The sequence below is a fragment of the Spinacia oleracea genome, chromosome 4 (genome assembly GCF_020520425.1).
Source record: "Spinacia oleracea cultivar Varoflay chromosome 4, BTI_SOV_V1, whole genome shotgun sequence".
Taxonomy (NCBI): domain Eukaryota; kingdom Viridiplantae; phylum Streptophyta; class Magnoliopsida; order Caryophyllales; family Amaranthaceae; genus Spinacia; species Spinacia oleracea.
The window spans coordinates 179,580,033-179,592,749 of NC_079490.1; the positions used below are offsets into that span (position 1 = coordinate 179,580,033).

The 12,717-nt window shown below is 31.2% G+C and overlaps 1 long non-coding RNA gene across 1 annotated transcript; it reads left to right on the forward strand.

The window, feature by feature from the left end:
* Positions 1-3,748: 3,748 nt before the first annotated feature.
* Positions 3,749-8,682, forward strand: LOC130472378 (uncharacterized). Its single transcript, XR_008932522.1, has 4 exons — positions 3,749-4,218; positions 5,666-5,924; positions 7,306-7,357; positions 8,391-8,682. It is a non-coding gene; the product is annotated as an uncharacterized lncRNA (long non-coding RNA).
* Positions 8,683-12,717: the final 4,035 nt, after the last annotated feature.

Below are 12,717 nucleotides of genomic sequence, written 5' to 3' on the forward strand. Positions count from 1 at the left end.
TTTTCGCCGAAACCCTAAACACCTAATGTTGCACTAATCACTTTATAGTTCGAATAAATAATATTTCTATGATTTCGCTTTATTAAAAAATTATTTTAAATAAATAAGTCAAAATAGAGAAAAAAATTTAATCACATCCGTGCATTGCACGGGAACCTAACATAGTTAGTCACTAAGAGCAACTCTAATAGCGAGCTAATTTAACAATTAGCTTGTTATGCCACAAATGAGTTCTAAAGTTTGTTACTCTTGTTGGTCCCACTTGTCAATTAATTACTCTCTCCGTTCCTAAATAAGTATCACATTTCCATTTTTGGCGTTCCCTTATAAGTGTCACATTTCTATTTTTGAACATGTACTTTTCCCACTTTTCCATACACTTTTCATACTTTTTCATACACTTTTCCCACTTTTCTATAAATCATAATTACTTTTACTTACACATTCTACACTTTTCCACTTTTCAATCCTCACATACACTTTTATTTGTACTTTATTCAATTAAACAATTATCTACTTTATCCTTTCCCCAAAAAAAACATTCTCAATCATTAACTCTTACACACTTTACAATTTTATTAATTACCGTGGCCGAGCCCAAATGTGACACTTATTTAGGAATGGAGGGAGTATTTGACAACTTTTAAGAGCTAGTTGTCAATCAAATTAGCCAAACTAATTTATTATTTTCATTCTATTGGCATAGCTATTAGCTTGAAACTTTTATAAATTGCAGGCTAGTCCATATCTACAACCATTGGAGATGCTCTAATTATATTATAATCAACTGTTAATTATCCTTTTATTATTTTAATTAATAAATAAATTTTAAATTTTAAAAAAATAATGTATTAAAGCATGATTAACGATGATGATGAAATAATTATGAAAAAATTAAAATAAATAAATTAATGAAAGGAAAATTTTTAAAAAACCTTTTATAATTTTTTAAAATTTTCTTTTTAAATTTAGTAATTAATTAATAATTAAAGTACGATTAATAGTTTATTATGATAAAATTAGTGACTAATTTTTCAAAATACCTAGGTAGTAATTGTCACGTTTTAACAAGATAGGTAGTTATTTGCAAAGTCACTAAAGACATAGGTAATAATTTGCAAACTTTCGTATATGATTATATATCAAGCTATCAATTTAGCTAGCTACTCCGTAGTATAACCTCGTTTAAATTACTACTCAAATTGATGTGACTGACGTATAAATGAAAACGCATACCAGTAGGGGACGTTCTGTTAACCTTTAAAAAAAAAGTTCAGGTCCAATAAGTTCAGATAAGTTCCAATAAGTTTCAACAACAACAACAATAACAATAATAATAATAATAATAATAATAATAATAATAATAATAATAATAATAATAATAATAATAACAATATTTATTATTATTGTTGTTGTTGTTATTATTATTATTATTATTAATATTATTAAATTATATTACTATTATAATTACAAATAACCCAACACGATAAGAACTAAAACCCGATCAAAATCGACCCATTTCATTCCGCTACCCGATTAACCCAATCCGACATGAATATGACCCGATATGATTACTAATCAGACATGACTCAACCACATTAGATATGAACCCGAGCATTAAAAACCCGAATCCGTTTTAACCCGAACCCATGTTAACCCAAACCCGTTCCAACTCGCACTGTATAAACATGAACCTTTTCAACCTTGACCCGTTTAAACCCGAACCCATTTAAAGTCGGACCTGTTTCAAACAGTACTAGTTTCAATTTATAATAATTATTTATTTATTATTCTTCTTCTTCTTCTTCTTCTTCTTCTTCTTCTTCTTATTATTATTATTATTATTATTATTAATTATTATTATTGTTGTTTATATTATTTATTATTATTATTTATGACTATTTGTCATTTATCATTTATTATTATTATTATTATTATTATTATTATTATTAATCAATAAGTTTCAATAAGTTTATGTCAGATAAGTTGAATATAACACACCCGTAATGTGAGGTTTTTGAAGGGGTCACGGACCAATCCATACATAAATTGATAAATTTCAATCCTCTACGGAGTATAACATTATACCAAAACAGACATAAGGAATGACACATGTCACTTCCTGGTGCAGAATTTTTCCGCCAAAAACCCATTTCCTAAAAAAATATCTATTGTACTTTATATTTTATTTTTATTTTCTCTCATTTTGTATACTCCGTAAACTTTTTATATATGGAAAAAAAGTATTGGATTATAAAATATGACAATATTATACAATTTTTGTAATCTTTTATTCAAATCGTCATATCAATAATACATTATATTTACTCAATATTTCTGACGAATTAACGTATTAAGCATATTGAAATTTTTGTCAAATTATTTAACATATATAATACTCCCTCCGTCCCAAAATTATAGTCTTGTTTGACTAAAAACACGGATTTTAAAAAAAGTGGAATATAATGAGTGAGAAATTGAAATATAGTACATTGATGATTAATTTGTATGAGAAAGTAGAATATAGTACATGTAAAATGAATAAAATACATGTAAAGAGGAATAAAGTACATGGAGAAGTGGAATATATATAGTACATGGGGATGTTTTCAATGTATTTTTTTGTGGTCCAAATGAGGGTAATATGAGAAGTATTTTATGTTCAAGTAAGGAAACATGAATATAATTATGGGACGCCCGATTTGGAATGTATGACTATAATTTGGGACGGATGGAGTATATAATACATATATATGATAGAACTTGCATATTAGATGATTAAATGAGTGCGTTCAAGATTTATTAATTACGCATTAGGTTTAAGTGATAAATATTTCAGTTAAATATTTTATAAAAAGATGGTCAAATAATAATTTTCGAATATTCGTGCATACACGGGACCTAATCTAGTAAAAATTACATATACGTAGAATGTGTATATAATAAAGTTTATTAATTAAAATTCAGTAACTGTATGTAATTAAATTGCATAAAGAAGTTATAATATAATCAATAAGTTAGAATTAACTTTTTTTGGAGGTAAAAGCTAGAATTAACTTCAACCAGCTTATACCCCGTGTAACGCACGATAACTATTAAAATAATTTATCATTTCAATAGTACTCCGTAACTAAATAAAAAGCTTGTGATATTAGGAAAACGTGAAAGTAAAAAGGATATATGCAAAAGTATAAATCCAGATTGTATAAATTAAATATTCAAATGAACTCAATTTGCGTATTTCAATACAAAGTTAAGGATTATAGTTGTATATGTGTATGTAGATTGATCTATGAAAGTTAACCAAACCAGAATGACCGATCCAAGACTGATTTTTATCTTAATTAGTGACCCGAGAACTATTTTCGAAATAGATAACCCGAAAAAGAACAAAGCATAACTGAGTTAAATTAGTCAAATAGTTTGAATTGGATACAATTTGTCTTTTTGTGTTTTTTGAAGGCAAAAATTTGTTCATTGATAAAATAGTCATATGATATCTACAATAGAAATCAAAACTAACAAATACAAAACAATTTGGATCAAACAAAATTCTAATCCGACAAACCTATGATCGTTAGACAGAGTATTTGCGACGGTGTAACAAAGAGTCGCAAGATATTTTGAGGCGCGAATATAACTTTGCAAATTGCGACGCTGTACAGAGTCGCAATATATTACGACGTACTAAAGCGTCGCTATTTACAAATAAATTTTTTTTTGGAACCCACGTGTTTGTAACCGCAAAAGGAAATTTCGCCCAAATATTTGGCCAAATATTTCGCCCTAAATATCCCGCCTAATTCTCTTATCCCTGCTCCCACGATTGTCAGATTCCTTACACAACCGACTCAACCTAACACTCCCAAAAATCAACTGCTCGGTGTTCACTGAAACTTCAAAACATAAACCCCTAAATCCCCAAATGCGTTTTCCAGGAGCCAGTGTTCTTCGTTTTCCCTAAAATCCCAAATTCGTTTTCCCTAAAAAATAAATCAATAGATGCTTAGATATTTCGTTGCTCTTGATTCTCTCCCAAATTTCTTCATAGATTATCCTAATTTAGTCGAAAATGATTGAATTTCTCAACTTGTTTATGCTTAGTTCGTAGCCTTGGGGGATTTGTTCGAAAAAAACCCGACTTTTGCTGAGATTTGTTTGAGAGAAGAACGATTTCTGCTGAGATTTGTTCGAGAGGAGACCGATTTCTGCTTACTGGTATCATACTATCATCTACTTTCTCCGATTTCAATTTCAATTTTCTGCAATTTTGAGATGTTAATGGCGGTTTTCTGCAATTTCAATTTCAATTTTTTGCAACTTTTTATTGGTTTACACGCATTAATTGATATTTGTTCTTTCATCTTTGGTCTCCTCTTCTTCGGCTGCTAATGATGAAAAACATAGTAAATTCAATTATTTATCGCATCTTATTTGTGTGCTCCAATTGCTCTTTGTTGATCCTTGAATGGAAAGGGACTATGTGTGGTATTTGTATGGTTTGTTAGGTAATAGGTAGTCTCTTTGCTAGTATAATGTTTTATTTTTTTATTTTTTTCCTAGTTTATCGTTTTTTTGTTGTTTTTGATGATATAAGTTTGACCTTAATGCTTGTTTTTCATTTGATTTTATTGAGATTAGCTGAATTTTGTTGATGGATATTTGATTATGATTTTTTCATAGTATTAGTCTACACTGAAAACCAACATTAGTGCTCAATCAATACAGCCAGAAAATTCCACATCCTCTGAAAAGTCTAAAACGCTCAAGAATATAATATGAAAAGTCTAAAGGGGAAAACACCTTCAGGCTTCAGTGAAGTTTTCTATGATGATGATCTCGTACTTGTTCTATGATCTTAGCTTTAGTATTATGATCGTGAGTCATGACACTGTGTCGACTTGCCTAAACATGCCCTTAGAGCTTTGTTTCTTGAGGCAAGAGAGTGTTAGTAGCTAATAATTTGGTGACATCAAATCTGTTCTTATCCTAATAGATGATTTGTTTTAAGGTAACATGATTTTCCCTTCCCCCATGTGGTTGAGCAAGTATGAAATCAACAGACCCACTTATTTGAATAAATTAATATTCTATAACACTTTTATAGTAGTCTATTCTGAATCCTAGTATATCCAAGTCTATTGTCTAGTAGTTTATATAAAAATTCAATAAGTTCTGATCATTTTGAATTAGGTCTAACCCATTCTTCTTATTAGGGTGATCTTCAGTTTTGGTTGAAAGGTCGAACCCATTCTGCTAGCTAACTGTTGTTTCTGCTAACTGCTAACTGCTGCTAATAAGTTACATGTTCATGTGATGTGCAGTGGCCTTTTATATGATTATCTTTTGGGGTTTAAGAACTTTTCTCATCCTCGTCTTGCACATATCTGTCTAAGTGTAAGCTCTAAATTCTGCTTGACCTAAAACAAATTACTCCGAGAGTCTTTAGTTGTAATTGTTTTTGTTTCCCCTTAAATTGTTGTTGCCTCGTGTCTAAATTGCTTACTGCTACTACATTAACTGCTGGTGCTGCTAAGTGCTAACCGCTAACTTCTGTTGATGCTAATGCTACTACATTAATTGCCGCTAACTGCTAATTTCTGGTGCTGCTAAGTGCTAACTGCTAACTTCTGATGCTGATGGTGCATGGTTCTATTGGATGCAGGTCTTGATGGTCGTTGGAGCTGGACGGGGGCCTCTTGTCAGAGCATCTTTAGAGGTTGGTCCAGATATGTATCTGTGCGAATTCGCTGCCCGCTCGTACTGCTTGTCTTTTCTTGTGTTGCTGGAAGAATGAGCTCTTGGTTAGGTAATATCCTCTTATCCAAAGGCCCGAAAACAAGATAAACCTCTTTGAAAGGGATTCTTTATTTCACTAAAAAATTATGAAAGAAAGGGGATTTGCCACTGCAGGGACATTATAGGTGTTTTCTAGTCTTATGATGGATACATTCACTCGCTTTTCATATCATAAAAGTTTTAGCTTGATCCTTATTTGTAAGTCCAGAGCAATGTTAAACTATGCCTCATTAAAGCCTCGTTTAGTTAATGTTATCTTGTTGAGATAAAATGATCTTCGAACTCCCTCCAATTGTGTCCACTAGTGGAAAAACAGTCATTTGCGTCGGTCATTTAAGCCCATTTACGTCGCACCAATGTGCGACGCAAGTGGCTGCCACGCAAATGAAAAAAGTCATTTGCGTCGCACTTTTGGGCGATGTAAATAAGAGTCATTTACGTCGCAGATTAGCTAACCTGCAACGCAAAATGACCTTTTTTTAACATGCTGAAAAGTCATTTGCGTCGCAAATTAGCTAAAACTGCGACGCAAATGACTTTTTTTAAAACATGCTGAAAAGTCATTTGCGTCGCAGATTAGCTAAAGTGCGACACAAATGACTTTTCAGCATGTTAAAAAAAAGTCATTTGCGTCGCAGTTTTAGCTAATCTGCGACGCAAATGATATTTCAACATGTTTAAAAAAAAGTCATTTCCGTCGCAGTTTTAGCTAATATGCGACGCAAATGACTTTGGATATTCTAAAAAAATGAGCTGCTGGTTTTATTTAATCCACAAATTAAATAAAATCAGCAGCTTTCAATACTACCAAAACACCAAATGCACACATAGTGATATTCAATTTAAACAAAATTCCAGAATGAAAAAAGTTATACTTCAAATACACAAACTACTAAGTACTAACCAGTATTCCAGTCACAATAAAATAGAATTTCAACTTGTAAACAATCTGAATTTTCTAAAAATATGCATATTTACACACAAATACCAACCATAACACCAAAATCAAAGAAGCTGCTATTAGGTTGCAAATAGTCTGAATTTTCCTCTCAGACACAAGTCACTATACAGAAGTATGAGCCAGCTGGTGACATTACTGCTTTGCTGATTTCTTTCTCTGTAAGCTTCAAAAAATTTGACACAAAATACACATCAAATGACATACAATTCCAGAAGAAAAAATTGATAATAATCAGATGTTTTTGGTCATAATATCTAGAGATTCAAAATGACAGAAATAAAACCAGGAAGACAAAGATTAAAAAAAAAAAATGTTAGTTCAAGCTTATATAAATCCAGCAGTTCAGTATCGTGCTCCTGGCCTTATGTTTCTAACTTGATGCTATATTTTTCGTTGTAAACTTGCTAGTCATTATCTGCTTGCACACTCTTTACTTCTTTAGATTATTAGAATCTCGCCTGAGAATGACTGATTACATTCCCATTAATTGAATGTAATGAATGAACTTGCAGTTTTGAATTAAGTCACATTTTCTCAACTTGCAGCAGTCATTTATCAAAAAATAACTTGCCGGTTCTGTTGAGCTAGTAACCCCAGGTAATGCTACTAATAACTAGTCATATTTCCATTCTCGTGGATAATTTTTCCTTGAGTTCACCTAGTTAATGATCCAGCTTCTCTTCCCCCCAGTTCCAAAGGTTCATCATTTAGTGTCAAGATGACAACATCTACCCATTTCTATTTAACATCTTCATCTAGTTAATGAAACCAGGGATTCACTAACCAGCAGGCAGGATATACTTCTGTTGTTGACAATCTTTATAGCTGTGGGCCTGTGTGAAGGGTGCTAATCTGCTTATAACCCATTCTAATTCCATTCTAGAAAATCTGTAATTAGGTGGAATATAGTTGTCTGTGTTACTGGTGTAGGCTTCTATGAAGTAACTTAACAAAATTGAATAGAAATAGTAGTATAAGCTTTGCACTGACTTTTAGAAAGTAAGAAACCAAAGCAACTAATCCCCCTGTGAAAGTGAATTGTCGTATAAATTATTTTAACACAACTAATGATAATTTCATTTTAGAATAAGATCAATAAGATCTACAAAAAAATATTGCATAATTCCAATCCATTAGTTCTAACATTGTAGTAAAACCAAACAATTTGGAACCTGACATAGAAAAACCCCTAAAACCCCTAAGTAACCAAATCTAAACCATCATTCACACCTTCCATAGTGCAAAACATTGTCTTTTCTTACAAGAAAGTTCTGATCATATCAATTCTTATTATTTCTGATCAGATCAGTTCTGATCAGTTCTGCCTAGGTTTGGATTTTGTCTGGGTTTTTTTTTCTGTTCATCTTGAATACCCATCTAAAAGGATACTTTAATTTGTTGACTTAAATTTTATTTTAAAGTTACCGCATTGAAAGGTTATAGGTAAAGGGGGACTATTTTGGGAAGGGGCAATTAATAATTGGTATTATATATTTTGAATAATTATCAGTTATGATTATTTTGAGAATACCACTAGTAGTTTGGATTATTGTTGTTAATTTTCCCTTGATTTTAAAATATGTTCATAAAGCTTTTTATATATATTTGACATATTAAATTTTCTTTGCAGATTATTGACGATTAAGTGGTAATAGTAAATGTAGATCAAGAGATGAACAAGTTATCTTGAAGCTAAGCTAGCATAAAGATAGGTTTACTATAATTAGTTTGTTCGTAGTCAGGAAGTTGTTTTTATTTAGTTTTGGACTATCTTGTAGAAAAAATGATGCTAGTTAGAAAGTTATTTTTGTTTTAAAACTCTGCGAATTAATTTAATGTATAAATTGTTATCATTTTTTCTAAATTAACTATGTTATCGCTAAGTATATATGAATCAAAGTATAGTATGACGTGGTTATATATATATATATATATTGTTTTATGATAATGTACGTAGTAAGTTAATACTTGTATTTGATTATGATTATCTATGGTCAATATGAATTTTTATAGATAATTCCTGATTTTAGATTAATTGATATATATATACATGAAAAAAATAATATGATGGAAATTGTGACGCTCCAAAGGGTCTAACTTATTTTGGAGGGAATGGGGAGAACTCGTACGAAAGTAAAGATAGGGACTCTAATAAGAGTCTATATATTTCGGGTGCGAAAAGCATCGCTATATGGTGGATAGTGGCGGAGAAATGCGTCTATAAGCGTGCAAATAGTTACGCTTTTTTTAGTCTAAATATTGCGACTACCTATAGAGTTCCTATATCCTAAATAGTGGCTGCGAAATACATCGATATTTTTGCAAATTGCGACGCTCTAAAGCGTCGGTAAATAGCGACTACCTATAGAGTCCTTATATCCAAAATAGTGGCTGCGAAATACATCGATATTTTTGCAAATTGTGACGCTCTAAAGCGTCGGTAAATAGCGGCAATGAAAATTGCGACCCTTTACCAGAGCGTCGCTATGTGAAATAGCGACACTATTTTCCGTCGCAATTTGACCCAAAAAGCGTCACAATGTGCCGCGTTTTTTTTGTAGTGGTTGTAGATGAGATCTGACAATGATGAATATACCCTCTTTCACATCGTTGTTGATACATCCTTCAACGAGGGGGTCTTTCGATCTGTTGTAGCTTTGGTATTGAATTAAATTCGATTCAATTGATTGTAGACGTAAGAATGACATCCATTGTAACCCCGCAGAAATCTTCATTAATAAATCAACTTTTCCTGCGAAATTAAAAACATGGCCCCAAACTCTCACAATGAGAGAGATAAAACTCAATAAATGGGTACAGATAACCCAATAAATGGGTAAAAAAACTCCCCAATAGGGAGAGAATGGAGTTTTTATTCCGAACATGAAATCAAAAGCTAGAAAAAGCAAGAAAAAATGGGCTTACCTTCAACCTAATGTTTGGTGGTAGCCCCTAGAAAATTAGGGATTTGAAAGAGTAAGAGAGAAAAGGGAGAGAAAAAAAGAGGAGCGGCGGCTGTTTGAATACAATTTGATTTGATAAATGGACTTCTAATGTCAATCTACTTACCATGTCTTATAATTTTAATTAACATTTGTACTCATCATGTATTATTATTAACAGTAGACTAACGTTAGAAGTCCATTCATCAATATTATTTACATTTGTTATCGAATGAAAAACTTATAATAGTACAAAAATAAAATCAAATTGTAAAGGGAATAATAATATCGATTCATCTTCCTCCAATAATATATTATGTATGGTAATTGAATTATTATTTTACTTTATTTTATCTTAGTTTCCTATAAAAAAAAAAGCAATGTAATTTTTTTATAAAAAGGTTAAAAACAAAAGAGGTTTTGGCGGAAAAAAATTGCACCAGGAAGTGACACGTGTTATTCTTAGTGTCTGTTTTAGTATAATGTAAATAGATTAGTTCATCATACAAATCGTATAATGTATATTAGTAAAAAGAACATCAATAAATAAAAATAATTTAAGTTCGACAAGAAACGAGACTTCTTAGAAGGAGAACTAATTAAACAAAGTCCTAAGCCTGTTTGTTGAGTTGTGTTAGGCTTGCTAAGCCTGTTTGTTTGCTTGCCTTTGCTTAGGCAAGCTTGGTTGTAAAACTGTGTCTTGGTGATCAATAAAAATATCTTATTTGCGTTGCCAAAAAAAAAAAAACAAATAATAATTTAAGTTCGACAAGAAACGAGACTTCTTAGAAGGAGAACTAATTAAACAAAGTCCTAATATCCTGGAATTGAGCCATTAAAAACCTTTTGCATGGACAAACTTCAACATCCATTCACACGAGAGTGAAGACCTTTGAATTCAGTCTTACCATTTCTTCACCAAATACGACTGACTTTAATTAAGCTTAATTAGCTTAGAATGTGTATCTGCCGGCCAACTTATGACAGATTTCGGCTGCCATAATTTCAATTATTGCTTCTAGAACATAAAAATAAAAAGTACGTTTATTGGTTAAGAAAATTTTATGTTTGTCTCTTTCTCAAATAGGAAACAAAATGTTGGGAGACTTTTCTACTAAAACACAGAAATTTTGTGTTTCTTTTCATACTTTTTTCTTCTTCTTTTAATCTTATTATCCGTAGTTGTTTATATTTTATATGCCCAAGATTACATTTAGGATCGGATACATCAAAATGTATAATACGAAATAAATAATCTCATATGTACTATGTACATTTTATAGAGTTAATTACATCCTTAAATTAAATTTAACGCGTGATCAAGAGAACCGAAAAAGGGAACAAGGTGGTAAATAAAGATTCTCATACTATATAGTTTGATAAACAAGTTTCTTATATTTTGACCAATTTGATAAAGGTGTAAAGAGAAAGTATGATTAATTCTCCTTTAATTAGTTCTTCCTACCCACTAATCCTACATGTTGGGAAGTATTAATGAAAAAACGGAATAAAACAAAAAAATATTTCCTTTTCCTTTCAAATATTTTAGTGTTTTTTGTAGTCAAAGAAAGCTCGTCACAACCTTATCCTCCTTTTAAGTTTCCATGTAAGAAATATTTGGCGCGTGAGTTCTAGGACTGGCTAGCCGCGTACCGTACGACTTATGGCCTCTCAGTTCTCATACTAATCAACAAATTAATCCTCATAATTCAACGTCTAGCTGGCGATTAATGGGTACGGATTTTGCCAAGGCAAAATTTGATATGTCCAAGGCAATTACGCTACCCGTTGCCCGTAATCTTCTACTGCCATATATCCAATTTATAAACTGAATCAAATCTCCCATTATCTTTTGTTGCCAAAATTATAAAACCAAAAATATGCCAAAAATACCACTTATTTCGTTTTCTATATTTATTACATATTGCACATCCCTTTAATTTGGTAATTACTGAAGTAGATTTCTTTCACCATCACGGGTATTTAGACCTTTGTCATCCTTTGCCTAATCATCAATTTACACAAGTCCCATATTATGAAAAGCATTGGAGGATTCTATCATTAAATTTTGCAGAGGTGCATTACATTAAGGAGTACTTATTTTCATTAATTAGTTTTGCAAACCGGTAGATTACTTGTTTCATTAATTACATTAGAGATACGTAATCATATAACTAAGTGGCATAAGCATTGTCAGTAACTAAAATCATACGAAGTATAACTAAGTATTGCATGTTTCAATGATAAGCATTGCAATATTGAATTTAATATTATTTGAAGACGATCTTAAGGTAACTAGAAGCATACACCTAAGAAATATACTATAAGTCCAATATGGAGTTTCAACATAATTAATAAAAAAATGTCAAAAAACATAAGAAAGGCTTTCATTCATAATTATAAGAAATAAAATATAACAATGTCTATCAGTACTACTCGTAAGGTATAGAAGCAAAAAGAAAAAAAACGTCGTATAGCCGTAGTAATTCGTTCATGACTTTGCAAGAAGCATGGTGGGCTTTCCGATGTAATACAACATTATATCGTACCCAAATGAGACCTGCATAAAATAGTTACTCACGTATTAATTTTTTTCTAAAAGTATAAATTAAAAAATAACCAACTAAAATAGATTAAAAACCAACTTACATGAAAGAACATCAATCAAACCAAACTGGAGGTTCATTAAGATCAATTAAATCTATTGCACTTTCATCATTGACTAAAAAAACCTCATGTGAATCATGTGTAGTTCCTTGACCCTTAGAACGCTTCAACGATGCTTCTACTATTTCAAATTGTGATGGATCTCTTCTAGTTGAACTTAATGGTTCCTTTCTCTTGATTGTACTTGGTCGACGTCCTTTGTGAGGTTGAACATTTGGCTCTGACAAAATAGGCTCCACTTCATTCAACATAAAAGATATCTTTTGTTTGATCTCTTCTTGCTTAAAAGAAGGCATATGTTGATATTTATTCCGTAGCTTGTCAGTAAGATCTTCAATTTCTTTGACA